This window comes from Bombus flavifrons, chromosome 9, assembly GCF_040668555.2.
Source record: "Bombus flavifrons isolate JBK064 chromosome 9, iyBomFlav1_principal, whole genome shotgun sequence".
Taxonomy (NCBI): domain Eukaryota; kingdom Metazoa; phylum Arthropoda; class Insecta; order Hymenoptera; family Apidae; genus Bombus; species Bombus flavifrons.
In genome coordinates, this window is record NC_138450.1 from 6,250,473 (window position 1) to 6,269,668 (window position 19,196).

The 19,196-nt window shown below is 34.5% G+C and overlaps 1 long non-coding RNA gene across 1 annotated transcript in view; it reads left to right on the forward strand.

The window, feature by feature from the left end:
• The window catches only part of LOC138183596 (uncharacterized), a 215,168-nt gene extending 197,891 nt beyond the window's left edge, over positions 1–17,277 (forward strand). The window contains exon 7 of the long non-coding RNA XR_011174090.1: positions 17,259–17,277. This is a non-coding gene — a long non-coding RNA (uncharacterized LOC138183596). The remainder of the gene's footprint in view (positions 1–17,258) is intronic.
• Positions 17,278–19,196: the final 1,919 nt, after the last annotated feature.

Sequence of the window (19,196 nt, forward strand, 5' to 3'; positions counted from 1 at the left end):
TTGAACCGGAGATAGGGTTGGGTGTAAAAAAAAAAAAAAAAAAAAAAGGAGAGAAAGAATCGACCAGCAGAAAATTAGTATCCATTCAAGCTGAGTTGGCACGTCGTCCTCTCCGAGGCAATCGAAACGAATTATCGCGTGAACTTCCAATTGGAAATTCAAACCGGTACTCAAGCAGGTTTTAACTTCCGTATTCTGTTCTGTAGATTTCCTATCACGTAAGCTGGACGTAATTGAAAGGTTAAATGTACTGTCTGCAAAAGCAAGAGCGAAACCATTTGTGATACTTTTGACTTACCCTGCTTTACTCTTCGATTATAAAGTTGTATAAATGCTTTTAAGATCTTCCAAATTGATCGAGATCCAATTGTTTCTTATTTACCGCGTGTTATGTACTTCGAAAGTTTCATATCCTCGTTCGTTCCTTTTATCAGTTATGTTCATATCTTCTTCCTATATTTCATTTCTTTTAATTTGGAATATTTCATTGAACAGATGCTTCAATTTGTTTAAATTGTAATTTATGTAAAAGTTAATAAATATTAAATGGAAGTATCTTCTTCTCTCTTCGAATAAAAATTAATTAATAAAAAGTATATGATAAATGCAATTTATATTTTTCTTTGTGTTTCATTTTAAGATATTTACTATGTACGATACTCATTACCATATACTAGTACGATAATTCATTAAATATTATAAAATTTGGTATTGAAATATTTAATTAAATTGGTTCTTTTTCGATAATTCCTTTCTTGTTTGTTCTTCTTAAACAAACTATTCTAGAATAAAAGCTTTTAAAAATAGAAGAAGAATATTTCTTTTTAATTCAAGAACATACTTGGAACCTTGACTCCTTCGAAGATTAAACGATTTTATTTTACAGTTATTGGGTATTGATACAAGAACTGGACGTATTCTTGTAGAAAAATGTAGAAAATTTGTTTAATTATAACAATTGTAAATATTCGATGCAGAAAGGAAAGACTAGATCAACCGGAAGAACCAACTTATACGTTTTGAATTTGTCGAACATGCAAATGAAATTTTACGGCGAAAGATAACAATGTATTCTTCTCAAGAAATTTATAGGCGATCTTGTTCTTGACCCGTAGGTCGTTCGAAATTATTCATATATGGCGGAAAGAGTTCCGCTCGAAACTGTCATTGCTCTTACAATACACTCTGCGACGTACTTTGCCGTAAAATATTCTCGATATCGAGGGTGAGTCACCCTTCACGTTACTTGGTACTCGCACAAATGTTATTTCGAAACATCGACATTCAATGTGGATAAATTGAATCACGGACCTGCGACTTTATTCCTGCACTTTTACGTTACTCCGATCCGACGTTTTGCTCCTCGAATATCGAATAGCACCGAGTTTCTCTTGTATGCCACTGACGAGAGGTTCCGATTGCGGTTTTCTCAATTAAATTGATAGTGCTCTACGTTCTATCGAAACTTGTTATCCCTTTTTTTATCATAGGTCAAAAATATGGTCCATCTTTCAAAACTTGGGATACATATAGAAACTTTAGAGCTGAGATTCCGCTATGACATTTTTTTATTTGTAAGCGCACGATAAATATATCTAATATACCTAATAAATATTTAAAATATTGAATGTACCGATCTTTATATTACTTGTCTTTTCATATTACTTTATTTTCATTAGTTTCCTGTCAATTTCTACTTTTAATGTCACGTATGGTAAACATGTATGATATTATAAATACACACGCATTTGAGTCTCTTATGCCGCAATAGACTCATAATTGAAAATATTTCATAATCCTGGAGACATTGGTATTTGGATATTGATATTCATTTGATCTTGTCTACTAACACTTTTCTACTCTGTTTCGATGGGTATTAGATGTTCCTAGATTTTGAAACATGTTGTGTAAAGAGAAAGTCAGCGAAAAAGAATGATTTGTTAAACGAAAAGCAATTCACTGTGCTGGCATTTCTACACAGTCTTCATGGTTATTCGATGTCCTAGCCTTCCCCTATTCCCTCTCCTCTTCATACATCATTCCCGGTTTCTCCTGGATGCTCTTTTTTCGTCACATTCTACTCTCATCTTTGCAATTCCTGTCGGTTCGTTACACGTTAGTGCTGACAACACTTTGTCATCCTGCAATTATTTCGCAAATCTCTACCCTATCCCCAGCTCTACCCATCGCCATCGCCCATTCATCCCCCACTCTCGTATTTTAAACCCCTTCTCGCTATTTTCAACTATCACACAGGCTTCTATAAAATATACGTTTGTAGGCGGACCTAGAACGGTTACGGTAGTCGGTTATTTATTTTTCCAGTAACTGTAATTTTTCAAACACGTACCGGCCGCCGGATAAATGTGTCAGACTGTTTTTGACGCGCATGAAAAATACGATGTCGGCCTGTACGGCATTTCTCGAGATCTCACCCAGGCCAAGAAGAAGTATCATGATAAACTTCTTCGCAAGGTTATGGTTACAGTCAATACGTTTTCTGATGAACTAACATTGTGACGCGGGGTATGATTACGATGCGTGTTCTATCGAATGAAATGTATGCACTAATAAGAACCTGTACAGTGGCAGACAGAAAGAAGTCGAGTTAAAAACGTACGTTGTGGATTTTAGATTTTATTTTGTACTAACAATTCTATACCATGTTTATGACAGTCATCTATTGTATGGTATATATTATATTTATTGATTGCTCTTATTAAATACAGGATCCATTTTGTAAAAGTACGGCGTTTATACTTTTTATTTCATAATCTTTTTTTCATTGGTTACTGTATATGAGTTCACACCTAACACTGTTACATTATACATCGTTGCGTCTAACACTGATTGAGGCTTCCAGATGTAAGCCGTGTTCAACAAGAAGAGATTCCTCGACGTTTCGCCAACATTACAGTTACCTTTATCAGCGATCAAGAGACGTATTGATACTTATTAGGTTTCAAACAGTGTCAGTGTGATAACTAAACTGCGGATTTTTTATACAAATTCATAATTTTGAGAATATAATTAAAGACCTAACCCCAACCTAGGAAATTGTTTTACTTATCAAGTATTATAAATAGCACTATACTTTGAATATTTTCTATATCTTATCACATTACATGCGTTTTGTGCAATTTTGCAGTTTCAAATTTCAAATGCACGAAAATCCGCAGTCTGGTGTTAAGACATCGCACAAAAACATCCAGATTTCTGCATATATGTGTTCATCAGAACGACGTATGTATCTACCATAACAGTACCCTGACATGACCAAGTGATCCCATTATCAGTAAGAAGTAGCTTTTTTTTACTATTTCAGAGTTTACAATCCGTTCTCGAATCTCGACGATAGGACCAAGTTCTGTGACTGCATTCAAGCCGCAAATATCGGCCAATTTGGTGCCATTCTCTCGTCAGAATCTTGTTAGCGAACTGCTCTTTGAGTACCGTTACCGAGCAAGGTATCTGAATCTGTAATGATTAGATACGAAGCACCGGTTACCGAGTGGCTTACGAGTTCAGTGAGCATTGAATCTCTAGAACCACCGTTCGAATTTTATTACAACGAAGCCAGGGATTGTGCAGGTAAGTTGTAATTGGATGATGGATAACAATCTGTTAGTTGCTTATGAGTTGTCTGAATCAGAGGATCGATGTTAAAGAAGAATTGACATTGATTTATATTATATGTTATGGAATTGATAGTTTTATGAATGTGTACAATGTATATATATTGCCGCTTATAAGCTTGTTTGTTTGGTTTTTATATCAATCATCTAACATTTTCAACGCCCTTATTTTAAGTCTGAACATGGTCGGAATATTTGCTAAATTTATATCGCTCTAAATCCTACTTTCAAGCGCTATTTCTCTATCCATGCACTCGCAGGGATATATTTCGAACCATGTAATTATCGAATTTATGGCGAAAAATGACATAGTCCCTATGTCACATGCTCACACTGCTCTTCCGTTCCGGGATAGAAAGTAATAAACGGCAACAATGAAATCCTATCTTCGTCGAATGACAAAAAACGTCAGCGACAGGGGTCGGGGCTTACACCTTCCTGTTCCCACCTGCAAAGTTTTCAAAGGCATCACTGAAATCCCTGCGAATCCCATCTCTCCGTTTTCTACCTCAAAAATCTCTCTTTTGTCCTCTTCTTTCGTCTCCTGCTACAATCGAAGCGAAATTGACGCGATAACGCATTACGAGCCAACGTTGTGTTAACGCATTTCATCTTCGAGTTTCCGGAGTCTCAGATACTCAAATTTTCAAATTTCTAAGTTCTTAGATTTTCAGACTCTCAGATCTTCGCATCATCAGGCTTTTAAATTTCAAAGCTTTTAGATTTTCAAGCTTTAGGATCCTCAAATCTTTAGAATTTCAAATTATCAAACTTCCGAATGTTCGTATTATGAAATTTTCTTTTGCGCGTTTACGTATTTCTTACTCATTATTCCACAGTTTGATCCTTAATGAGTTAACGTTATTATAAAATATAAAAGACTTCGTTTCTGGAATTATTAAAGTGGAACCAGATGGACAGGGTACACGTATATCTCCACGGGGTGATCGTGAAAGATCGATCGATAAATCGGTGCGCTAGTTGCGGGGTACACGTAGCTGCGGGAAACTTCGAAATTGGCTAAAGTCGAATTTTACGATTTTATAGGAAACGCATATGTCCGGGTTTCGAGGGCAACGTTCCCCGATTTTCCTTACACTCCGTTTGAGATATGGATTCTTCGGTGAACAACGCAATTATCGGGATGGTTTAAAAAGAGCGCGATTTTACTCTTGCTCCAGTGCCAAATTACTGGCCCTATAAAGCATGGAAATTCAAAGATCGCATAAGTTTGCTTGAAGTTATATCGCAATCGGTTTAGAAGTATTTGGAAAGTAAAACGTTGGAAATGTAAATTTTTTTTCTGGGACAGATGCAAACTTATACCGTTTAAACGATTACGATTGTTTTTGATAGGCTGCAACTGTATTATAAGGTATTATAAAATATTGCAAAATAAAAAGATTATATATTGTTATTATTATTATAATACTCAGATGATCCCTGTTAAAGACCATATACTAAAAAATGGAAACTGATAATTAGAAAAATGTTCAATCCATTAGATCTGTTTGTTGGTTGTTCAAAGACTGACAAAAAATATCTTTCGATATTTTATATACTTTTGCACATTGTACGCATTCTATAAGTTTTTCTGTTAATTCAATAGAAAAATCATAAAAAATTAGTTGCGTAAAAATAGTCGACAAAATTCGAAGAAAGATGTCTAAAGCTGAAAGAAATAAGCTCGTGGAAAAGAATTCGGAATATGATACAATATTGCGCGAAATATAAACGATAGTATAAAACGTAGTGAGAAAATCCGTTTCGATAGAAAGTATCACTTGAAGGAATTATTAAAATAGACAGGAGAACGGATATAGGAAGACGTTCGACTTGTATACCTTAAGAGAGGGTGAGCACTGATACGTGGATGTACACGTGGCGATATATCTCGAGATTACGAGAATACATCGGCGACAACATGGACGACAGGCAGATATATTGAAATATGTCGAAGCTGGTAAATCGAAACACAGCGTTGAAGATAAATTTTCAATAATGTCGCCTTAAGGAAGTATGCGTAGATAACGTTTGAAGTTCGATAAAAGCTAGGGTCAGTTCGGTTGACAGAATGAGATTAAAAGAACTTCATTCCGAACTATGTATTATGAACAAAACGGGTGATATTTTCACACATCGTGTTTCAGTCCTTTATGACACAACCTAAGATATATCGTCAAATATAGTACTGTAAGTTTCATATCTTTCTGTAAGACGATTATGGATGAAATTTCATTTTATGTGAATCTTTTTAAATACTATTGTCCTGTTATAATATCATCGCAAACTAATTGTTTCAGTCAATTTATAATAGAAATATTGCTAAAAAATATATTTTGGAAAAATATTATATTTTTAACTTACTTTTATTATGTTCAACGCAAAGAAGAAGAACGAAGAGAAATAAAATGAGAAATTTGGAAAACATTTGAGATTAAAACTTCGAGAAATTTTGCAATTAGTGCAATTGGTAAACGTTAAACAGTAGATATTTGAACTTTCATAGTTCCAAATACATTTCAACTTTGAACAAATATCCTATTTAATTCCTGTAATAATCTTCAACTATCGAAATAATTAATCACCTTAAAGTACGTTGAATTATTGCTATTAAACGAAACAGTTGTTAAACTTACTTTCCCATTACTAATTCCAAATTACATTTCGTAAATTAATAGCGTTATTATTTTCAAGTTAGACCTGCTCTGATAATGGCGCGTAAATTATATCAAAAACTTTAGAGGGATATATTCTTTTTCCCCATTTGAGAATGGAATTTATCAAATCTTGACACGCAATTCAGCCAGACAAATCGATCTATCAGCGAGTGCGGTGGTGAAATAACGATGACTCTCGAATTTATGAAGCTCTAGCTGTTGATTTTGCTTACATGGAGTTCAGATTGGCGGATAGTCAGAAATAATGGAAATGCTTTTTAGTGGACGCGCCAATAAAAACGTCGTATACATATGGCGGCCAAGATTATTTTTCGTGGCGATCCGCCACGAATACGCGGAAGATAATATTTATCGTGGAAAACGATGTAAGCTGATGGACTTTGCAAAAAGAACCGAGGGTAGGAAAAAGAAAGTTACATTTACAAGGAAACAAAAACATGGTTACACGCCAACATGGAAATTACACTCGTTCGAATTATGACGTTCGTATGTTTAGGGTAATAACAGATAGCCTCTCCTTATATTTTTTCAACCTTTACATTTAAAGTTCTTCCGTAAAGTGAAATTTCCATAAAAAAGAGATCATGTCTCCGGGTTTTAAAGGCGGCCCGTGTTATTTTACACTTTACGCGGTACTGTTTTACTCATTTCAAAATTTGCATTTGCTGACTTTATTCTCGCCTCGGCTATGAACGATAAATATGAACGTTAATGTGGCAAGATGAAAGTGGATACGCTCTTTCATGGGCCAAGTTTCTCTTGTACCGCCCGTTGTTTGTTAAACGTTTTTACCTAAAATTCTATTTTACAAAAAGAAATTATTTTTTTTTTATTTTCAGAAAAGAAAAAAGAATATTAATCGAAAATTTTAATTTGCTAAGTAATTTATTGTTTAATTATTACGTACGTTATTGATATTTTGTTCATTATGACATATTGTGTATATTCCATCTATTTTTGTCTACTTAAATTTTCCATCAATGCATGAAAACCCGCAATTTAATTATTATACATACGATATTATTATTCAATATGTTAAATAGATATTTTTATGGTACGAAAATAACGTAATGTAACTTTATTAAATTTATATATGAAATGATATGATTGCATTTGATCCTGAATCTTCCCTTGACGAAAATATTATTTCTTTCTTCAAATTTAATCAAAAGTTGTAACTGTAGAAGAGGTATCTTATTAAGAGGCCAGGGTGAGAGAAACATAATCTCTCTCTCTCTTGAAGAAGAACTTGCAAAGACCGAATACGAAATATATAACTATGCTTAATAACGTTGAAGCGGACAGTAAAACGAGAGCACGTCTAATTAAACAATTTAAAAATCATGAAACCAAGATTGAATATTTCTACTGAAATTTCTCGTTAAAAGAAAGAACAATTAAATTTATAAATTTTTATGAACATTACGTCAATCATGAATCAATAACAAAAAACAATTAAATAAAAAGTTTCATTCTTCTTAGAATTAAAAAATGCCACAATACTCGATATCTTCGAGTATTCTTGAGCACTAGGATACTTCTCGACGTTTTCTTTTCTATACTTATAAACTGAACTGATATTTCATCATGATTGTATTGTATTGTCAATCATTGCTTATTCATGATAACGTACAGTTTGTTGCAAACAGTGACCATTCAAGAATTATTTCCTCTAACCAAGCACGTCAGTAAAATAGACACGGATTCTACGTAATTAAATCTAAATTAATCCCACACTATCGCATGCGCACCGTTCACAATACACGTTCGACGATCATCGTTTGCAAATTCCATTTATCAGAACCGACAAAACAATTTAAAATACATTCTGCAATGATTCCAGGTACCGGCCTCTGAAAGTAAACTGAAATAACAGAAATCATTCTTCGCGTCGCACGTTCAAGGAAATGAAACTTCAACATTTTCCCGCGTCTACTATCATTTAAAGCATATCCGATTCGTATTGGCTGGTTTACAGTGATCATCCGAAAGCGTTCCAGTTCGCAGGTATAATTGTCCGAAGTTTGCTGGGAAGCATCGGACAATCTGAATTTAAGCTTCCCTGATCCCTGTAATAAACTTACGCTCGCATTCGTCGCCGTACACGAGCCGTACCGAAGGGTTAGAGTATTACCATAAGGGCTGCGCGGGGTATTTGTCTACGATGTGTAAACTCTGGATCGTGGTATGTGCTCGATGATCAACCACCCTTCTGAAAGTCTAATAGGTCGTCGTCGTTGCAGCTAGCTGGTTGCCACTGGCAACCGGATAGACAGGAGCAGAGCGCTGCACAGTTCCTTCATCCTCTGCCTACTCGAATTCAGTCTGCCTTTACTAGCTGCTGAGAATGTTAGCGTGTCTTTGGTTTACCCTAGAATTTCCTTCAAGACTGACAATACAACGTACCTCGTATTATTCACTAGTTACCATGGAATCGAGCGTCTTGTTTCTTGTCTCTTCTTTTTCGTAGATCTTTTCACTTAGGCGAAACACAAAATGTTTTCCTCACTTTCTAACTATACATTTAATGCTGGGTATATACGTGTACACCATAATGCTGTATACGTAATGTGTACACACATGTACCCCATAAGATCTTCTTTCTGTTAGTCTGGATATGGTTTAAGTGGTTTTATGTGACCAATATTAGCTGCTTAAGAAATGAGATTTCGAATGTTTAATTGTTTCACACTATATTATACTGGTAAAAGGCGATTAAGCCTCTCTCGTTATGATACTTTTGTAACGATTTTGCAGCATCGTAAATGTATTACAATGTTTGTAAAGGTATCGCGATTGAGTATTTGTACGATGAAGTTTTGGAGAAATTCTCAACTTATTTCTGTGAATATTCAAACTTGATTGATCATGTTATAACAATTTTCGTAGATGAAGAAGGCGTAGATGAAGAAGGATTAAATGTAAATATTGAAAATAATTTGAAAAGTATTGTATCGTAACTAAAGATTGTCATTAACGAAGTAGAAATTGCACTAATTGATAATTTTATTTTGTCTTCTATAAGAGCGGCTTGATAAATCGAGATATGTATAGTTTCAAAAATTTCTGTTATGTAAATTTCCTATTAATTAAAAATATAACTCAACCATATTATTTATCAATATTCCTAATAAGTTAATCTAACAAATTAATAATGCCGTTTAATGCAAAATTGGTGTAAGTCAAAAAAGTAGATTACTGGATAAAATTGGATTAAAGTAAAAATGTTGTGAGAGATACTAATGAAGATATATTTATACAATGTCTGCACAAAACAGAATGAAGGCTATGCTTTCGATATGCGCTGGTAAACCAAATAGGCAAATAATAGACTTACAAGAGTTGTACATTAAGCGGTTGAAATGTTATTTGTGAAGACATATAAAATTGTGTATTCTCCATCGAAAGAATTTATTATAGAATCTATTTTCAGAAAATATTTCTTACTTTACATAGTAGACACTAGTTGTCATTAAAATCTTCGTTCTATCTTTCTTAATACTAATATATTACATTTTTAAAAAGGAATTAAGTCTGATTACGAATTACTAACATCGATGGTTCTGTTAACATAGAAATATAAAATTCAGTGCATTTTTATGACTCGTGATAAATGTTTACAGTTATGTTTATATATCGTTTAAACAACTGAAATTGCTAACATTCTCATTGTATATTTCCAAATATTATCGGAATGCATGGAGTATACATGCCATTATGTGTATGTGTTTCATTATTTCTTTTTCACGTGGCGCGTAATTAAGCTACTCAGTCGTTGTATTCTCTGATAAATGAAAGCCATTTCTGCTTGCAGAACTAGCATTATTCAAAGTGCACGTTGTCCCAGACATTCGCCAAACTTCACAGTGTGTTCACGTTTTAAATATTGTTCGCTGCGTTTAAAATACGTTCTACATATTTTCGCCCCCTCGGAAACATACAATATCTTTCATAAATTAAACTTTATGATTATACATATATATTCATAAATATTCATATATGTTCATAAAGTTAATACGTATATATACATATGTACGTATTAACCATACTCCGATTTATAAAATCGCAATCGAATTGAAAACAAAGCTACACAAAAATTTATAAGCACTTAATTATGATAATCAATTCAATCTAATATATTGTTATGTATTGTAATGTATACACATACAAATTTTCTATGATAAGTATTCAAATACTTTCGCGCGTATGTGTGCACGTGTCTGCCTTCTAACAATTTACAATATTTTAACTTCAGTGAAATAAACCATTTCCTTTTCCTTTCAAATATTCCCATCTATTCGGAGCGACTCAACGTTATCATAACTTACACAGGTTACCTCAAACATCATAGTAAAAAAAAACAAGCCAGATAAGAAAACTTGAGATGAACTTTGCAGCCCGTGTTAATAGCCGAGAAACCACGATACAAGATCGACAATAAAGCAAACTGTCTGAGAGTACACAAGAAGTAATCCTTTAGAATCCAAACAGATTAATCCAAAGCGAAAGAACTATTGTGGGACGAGAATCACACGATCTGTATACCGCAATCTTTCTACGATATGCCTGAAGGCCCTATGATAGAACATTGACATTAAGGTTCCACGGCGAGAGAAGATCGGTAATGAAACGAAGAGTTCGTTTGTGTCTTGCTAGTGAAAGGATCATTCATTCGGCGAACATCGGTCAAAGAAAGCAACACGGTTGGAAATGTACAACGCTAATGAGAAGTTGCACAGTATTCCGGTAACACGAGCATTCAGGATCGGTTAACCCTAGATTAGCCACGGATTGGTGTTGGTCTTCTTTAGCATTGAAACTAAAATAAAGTGCAAACACGACGATATTCAACCGCACCACTAGGGCACTGTCTTTATGAACGATTTACTGCGAATTTGTCCTGCACTCGTGGCCGCATTAAGTGCGCAAAACATAAAGGCGAATGGTGGCTGAATAGAGAACAAAATGCTACGACGGTTGAATGCGGCTGAATCATCGAATATCTAGCTCCTTGACTGATCATGCGACCAAAGAAATAAGGACTTTTGGTTAAAAATTTCAATGGCAATTATATTCTTGTGATTATTAAACCGAACAAAAGGGGAACGGGGGTGTATTCAACCGGTCGCGCAGTTGATGAAACGAGGCAGCAAGAGGAATCGCTCAGAGACTGGCAACGAGACGAACCAGTTGCCGGATATAATGCTAACAACCGATGAAACGGACCATTATCAGATCGACTCTTTTCCACGAAAGAAAAGCGCATCCGTTTCTGTCGCAGATATCTACATGCCGCGACAACTTTGATCACTGCTTCCAGAACGCGTTCCGTCGATTCTCGCAGAATGAGAGACAGCTCGTGAAAAACTAGGACGTGAGGTGCAAACAATAACGCTCGTGCAGACTCTGTTCGTGAAATTTAAATTACACGTTCGCGTTTCCACGCGCTGTTCAACGATATTTAGAGTGGCGACGGGGTTAAAGGTGACAGTTGTTTGCATCTTGCGTTGCGGATGCTGTCCTTTGACGTTTGTAAATCTTCGATTTTATCTTGTGCATGCTGTTTTCGATTAATGGAACGATATTTCCTCGTGTGTATAAATTGTTACATATAAGAATGTTAATTTCGATGTACAGAAAAATATTGAATTTATTCAAGAATAAAATTCAATTTACAAACTTCCTTTTCTTTCGCGTAACTAGAAAAAATTAATTGACTTGGCAATTTTTCCGACGCTTAAATTCCAGTTACAAAATGAAGTCGCTATTTCACTTGATATGTGAAAACGTTTTCATATCCACTCGTTCAATTAGCGGTTTCGTATTTCGCATTTCCGGCTGAAACCCGGCTGCAGAGTATACTGGTAACAGTTTTCCACAGGTAACCATCTGAATGAAATTTTTATTTCAAGCGTTCTTCACCAGTGTTTATTACAAACGCTCATCGAATAGATACGTTTAACCTTGTTGCAGATCCTCTCTAGTATGAAGAGAGAGATAGAAAAAGGAAAAAAGAATCGTGACTCCGTCCAATACGCTCGAGTAATATACCTATCTGTATAACGTTCCCATTCCTTATTTCTCTCATTTTTTTTTTCGCTCTCTTTTTACGACTGCTTTTAACGTCGTCCGCTGCTGATTGTACCAGAAATGACGAGAACGTTTAGACTGCAATTATACCGCTTTGTTTCTCAAGCTGAATCGTGCACTCGCGTGTTCTTCCATTCCCGAGAGTTATTTCTGAACTCGATTTACCCGCGGATCTTTACGGAAATATATCTTGGTGAAATTGTTTTTCAAAATGTTTGCTTTAATGCCTCTGCTTTCATGATGCATAAGGTCTTTATGTTTTTTATTGGTTAATATTTCGCCGCTATCGTCGTGTATAGGTAAAAATTTTTTCTCTAAAGAATTATGTTTTATATAATTTTGTTTCGCAATTATCAATTCTATTAAAAAGTAAGAAATTTGCTTTAACTTATACACATTCAGTATTAATAAGATCTATGATAAAAATATCATTCCTGATTCCATGATTTCTATCTTATGATTAATAATCAACGACCACGAGTGAAATAAATAATAATAAAAAAGAACAATAGAATTAAAAGAACAATACAAAATACAAGGTGTTATTGGTTATATTGTGTTAAATATTCTTATAATATTAAATGATGGAATACTACAGTGTAATATTAAACATTGACGCAAATATTTTTCTCTACTACTACAATTCGCAGGTTGAAATAAACAATTTTTTGTAACTGAACTTTACAAATATTTACTATACGATCAGTTTTGCCGAGGCTCTTCAAAGCTTTCTCCGTTCAAAAAATAGGGATCACTTTTAGAGCGGCTGGATGTGAAATAACATGGACATCGATCACTGTCAAAATAAAAGAAGGAGTCTTCTAGCTAGCCAGAACAACGGAACAACGTTTAATATAACTTCAGCTTTCTTATCAAATTCGCTTCTCGAATCTATACTTACAGGAATAGTGTAAATTTATTTTGAATAGTTTTATCGTTGTAGAGTACTGTTTCGCAATAAATTAGACCACAGTAGAGAAATTGACTTTCAAATGATGTTCTTTCTTCTGGAACATATTAATTCGATCAAAACATGAATTTTGATTGATGCGAGTTCATTATCTCCCACCCTTTCTTCCGAGTGCTTTACATACGCACTCGAAGTACTATGGGCCTGTTCTTGGAATAGATGGGAGATCTTTACAACACTCAAATATATGTTTCATTGTCAAAAAGAGATTGTTAAAATACAGATTAAAATACTTACAGAGAAAAGTTTCAAAAAAGTTTCCAATATAAGGAGATATGGATAATACTACTATTACGCATAAAATCAAGCTTTCGAACATTTCTTAAACAAATATAGAATGAAACAATTAGAATAATCTTTAATCTCTCTTTTAAAAGTACAAAAGTAGTCAAAAGTGAATTAAAACATCAAAATTATAATATCAATTTTTTCGATACTAATTCCTTTAAGAATGAAAATCCACCTTTCAATACCTCCTGGACACAATGATTCTAAGAAATTGGAATAACCTCTTACTGATTTCTTATCTTTATCTTAATTTTCCAATTTTCCTTTCATACTATACTTATTGAAAATTATTTTCTATCCGCAAGTTCTAAAGCTCAATAATTTTATAGTGTCGTATAATAACATTATAGTTGTTACGGCATTAAACTCCAGTTTAGGAAGATCACATTTTGTAACTAAGCAATATCTGATTGCGACATAAAACTGTAAAACGACGACAAAAATGGTAACGCAGGTTCGTTAGCCTCGCGATGGATGAAGATTACAGCGAATGATGAAACGAAAAGTTCGTTTGGATCCGCTTGGCGAAGCCCATGGGATGTTCGCCTATTTCTTCGACACGTCGTCAACTGATATGTTCGTGCAATATTTTTCCGATAGTCGATGATTCCGTTTCAGACTAAAATTAATGCAATGTATCGCGGTGAATCCGGGTGGAACGTTAAAAAAGAAAAAAGTAAAAAAGGGCAGAGGGAGAGAGAGAGAGAGAGAGAGAGAGAGAGAGAGAGAGAGGACATGGAAAGAGAAATCACTGAGCCATGCGCCACTGAAACAGAAAAGCTCATCGAATAAGTTCCGCGGGATATCGGGAGAAAAATATCATAGTAGCGCGTACGCAGTTAACGTATAACAGAGTTCAGAAAGAAGATACGATAAAAACATACGATAAAACACATTAAAATAAGTAATAAATATCCTCATATTAACGTACATATTAAAGCATTGTGTTTTATTTGCCAATAAAATTAATCGAAAGCTCAATTAAACGTTAATACCATCGCATATAATCGTGTTTTTAATCGTTTCTTTATTCAAGTGAAGGACGTTTGCAATTTATGTTAATAGCGTTTTAATAAAGGAGAATTCAAAGTATTATAATATCAAAGCTATCATAAGTACTTAGTATGGGATGTATAGAATACGATTGTTACGACTTTCCTGATCGATCGAAACGTGACCGAGGAACAGAAAGAACACGAGAATCGCGTCGTGACAAGTTGACGATCAATTGTGTTCCACGGTCCCGCCTCTTTTATCTCATCTATCGTCCTGTTCTTATCCAACGATTTCTGGGCCAGTAATAAAACTTCTCTCGAACTTTTAATAAACCTATTCTATCGGCCATTCAGTGTAAATACAAACTCGCCACAACGATTAGCGATTTTCCCATTGAGGGCGATCAATAAACTCGGAAGGATATCCAATTTAATAACTCGGATGGTGCCCGGTGCCGCCTTTTATACTCGGGGATCGTTTTATAAAGTAATCACTCGGCAGTTTGCTGCGAGAAAGGTATTGTTCCAATTACGCGTATCGATTATACTCGACAAGACAATTTCCACGAAGGGATATGTACCAGCTTTGTCCACGATAATTACGAGCGAGTTCATTCGCGATGAAATATGTTTAACTGGAACCGGAGAGGCGAGTTACAGGCGAAATAATTCCTCTCTCTCGGATCGTGGACAGCTCCGCGGACGCTGGCCTGGTCTGGTGTAACGGCCACAGTCATCGTCACTATCGCCATCCTCTCTGATCCATAGTGTATTATAGTAGGTGAAAGCGATATAGTGAGGTCGTAAAATCGGTCAGCGGTTAAGGTTTCCAATATACGACAAAGCATTAAGTATATATACCAATTGTTGTAGCCTTAGGTAGATATTATTAACGCTAACTGTATGCAAACGCACGATGACACTTTTACAACTTTCTCAAATCTATCTCTATCAAATCGACGATGAATTATAAAATCAGAATATATACAGAATATATACAGAATATATACAGAATATATACAGAATATATACAGAATATATACAGAATATATACAGAATATATACAGAATATATACAGTCGCGAAGAAGCAACGCCTGTAGATACACTCCAGAAATACATTATGCTAAATGATACATTTTACAGAAGTATTTAAATAGTCGATTATTCATTAATAATAATCTGAATAATCAGTGAAATCATACTTAACACTTGTTATATGCTTCAGATGGCTGTTCATCTTGTATATTAATGTTTTTATAAAATATGTAATTGCAATAACTATCCTGCAACTTAATATAATCACGAAATTTATATATAAATAATGAAATTTAAAAATGTTCTATTTATATAACACCTATAATATAGGTAAAAGATTTTTTATGCGTTCAAATATTTTCCTGAATCACTGCACATCGCTTCCGCTCACTATACGCCGCTTCACTGTGAAGATATGCTTTCGCGAGGAACTGACCCATATTCGTCCAGAGACACGTACCTACGAGGACCTATACTTATAACGGCCGCGATAGATACGTGGCAAATCGTCGTCGTGATTGCCGGCGTCGATAGGATATCCTTGAGCACGGGAATGAAATTAATGGCGCGCGAATGATACGAACACGCGAAGCACCAGCGAAATTTCATGATAGTGTTATGCGACGAGAACCCTTCGGAGCACGTCTCTACGCTTCCGGTATATTCCTGGCATCACATACCGACCGTTTCGTCGCACCTCGATGTCGGCTACGCAGCGGATACATCCCTCTGCCTGGTTAGGTTGTATCACGTGTATAGCATCATGCAGAATTATTCGACCGATATGGAGAATACAATGGAATCGTTATGCTGTTAAATGCCGCATTTCCTCGACCATTATATTTATCTATTTTTGTCCTATATATTGAAATTTAAGTAGGTGGTTAGGTAATTCGGATTTCTGTTTTTCAAAGCAAATTGTTTGATGCATATACACTGTGTTCTGTAGTTAAAATGATCTGTTTGATATCTTATTATTTTTCCAGATACCATTCATTTGTTACCTTTCCAGTGAATTTATGTTATATTATTATTAATAATATTACAGATATTACGCAGTAACAAGACAGGAGTAAATGGCAAAACAGCAGCCTTTCTCAGTTTCGAAATGGTAGATACAGTGTCTGCTTGTTTCAATTTTTGCCCTGAATTTGACTTTCTATTATACACTGAGTATCCTCACTTTTTCAAGAAGCTATTCTTATCACTACTAAATTAGCAAAATATTTCTAAACTGTTTATTCCCGTTGTTACGTGTAATATAAAAAAACCAAACAGTATGTCATCCGACTTATACCTGACCTATCGAACTTATTACCTCATTGTAACCTATAATTACTAATTTGTAAAATTTCACTAAGAACAGATTTGTATAATAATCGATAAATGTCTCACATAACGAACAAAATTTCCCACCAGACGCGTACAATTTATTTTCCATATCTGAGAAAGGAAATACATATAGTATTTAAAATATAAAGTTGTCGTTTGATGAAAAAGAGAATTGTTTCTAAACATTCAAGTTAAAAAGTTGGGTTTTGACCACGAAATGCTACTTTTCAGATCATTGTGCAGTCGTGATAGAGGCTTCCTAATTCCGAGAAAAGAAGTTATGTTTGATGGAATCGCTCGTGAGTCCCGTTCAATAAACGCACGAACAATGATCGCGTATATTTCTTAAACGGCCCTGTGGCGTTTCTCCGGCTCTTTTGTTACTTTACCGGTTTGGAGGGTGAGGCCGACACCGGAGGGGTCCATATTCATGAAGGAAGCACGCCCAAATAAGCATTCTAGAGGGTCGGGAAGCTCGGCCAATTTGTGCGGAAACGAATGGTGCGGTGTCGGAATTCTCGCCATTTTGCTGTCTGTTCCCTGCTAACGCTAGTTAACGACAAAACACTCGAAACTATTGGATAACGGGGTTAATTATTCCTCGAGATCAGACGAAGATATTACCGAAAAATCGTTTTCTCTGAATTGTATTGTTTCGCCTGCTGTTATTAATAATTCACCAATCATCTGAACACTCTCAATGGCAAACAAACTCGCAGTTGTGATCCGAATCGATCTTTAGAGCTGCTGCTTATCAATAATTGAATTGCATATTTAATGTGTATTTCGATAATCTGACTATTATATTGATTGATAATATCAAGGAAATTTGATGTAGGTCTTAATGATATTTTCTATCTTTATTGGCGACTTATTGTTATATTTTTAAGTTTTTTTTTTTGAGCGAATCTTATGTATTTTTAGCGAGTCGAAAGTTTTTTGAGAAAATATGTTTCGAATTTAACGAAATGATGATACTTTTTTGCTCTTCCCGCCTATCAAAGCCTACTTATCTCCGCTCAGATTTTAAGATAGAAAATATTATTTTATGCAACATACATATTTGAATATTTGAAACATGCACATTTCATATATGGCTTATGATATTAATTACGTGATTCTCTTATGTGTAAAACGTAATTCTTTTCAGTGACTATTATGCGTGGATTAATGTTCTTTTGACCAAAGGATTGGATAACGTTTAATTGAAATGTCAAAATCCTCTTTCCTCAAAAGATGAATCTCCGTAACGAGTGACCTTTTTGTTTCCAAGCAAGTAATCGAGCTATCAGGCTTGTTCTGCGTTTGATAGATATAATTACAGAATTCCGAAGAGTCGCGAACCTTATTTTCATCTTACTTCTGACATTTATCGCGTGGCTATCGATGACTTTGTCGAAGATTAAAATTATCCAATGTAATTCGTACTCAATAGGATTTCCTGAATTCTTATCGGCTTACAGTTGTTATGCTAAATTCTTCGTTTTAAATCAATCTTTAAAAAAGCCAAATATAACATCAGAATTTAAGATATTGGAAACATCTAGACGCAAATAAAAATCTTTACTGATTGCGTGATAATTATTAAATAATTCGTGAGTACTTCTAAAATCATGTTATGTTATATGATGTTCTATTATGAATATTGTAAATGCTATACTATAATATCATAAAGTATTAGCCTAAATGGAATTAATATGATTAAAGCTAAATTCATTTTACCTACGGTACAAAAGTTCGTCAGCCAGCTTTAGATGTCTATTTTCACAACATATGAAAGCGTACGTAGAATATGCATACTTGCATCTGACGTGTATATATCACCATCATAAACACTAGGGAAAATTCAGTCATATTCGTAAGATATACTAATGCAACAACAGTCATCAGGGATCCTCACACGACTTTCCTTTACATCTCGTCAGCAAACAGTGAACACTATACGATGAATGTATTTGTACAATACAAGAACTATCATTGAGACTAAGGAAACATATCTTGGAATGGACATATCTTGTATTGTATATGGAAACATATCTTGTATTATTATTTTTTCAAAATTACTAAACTTGAAAATTAATATTAAAAAACATAAATCGTATTGAAGTAGATACTACTTTAGATAAGATCAGTTCAAAAAATCTGAATATACAAATACTTATAATAAAT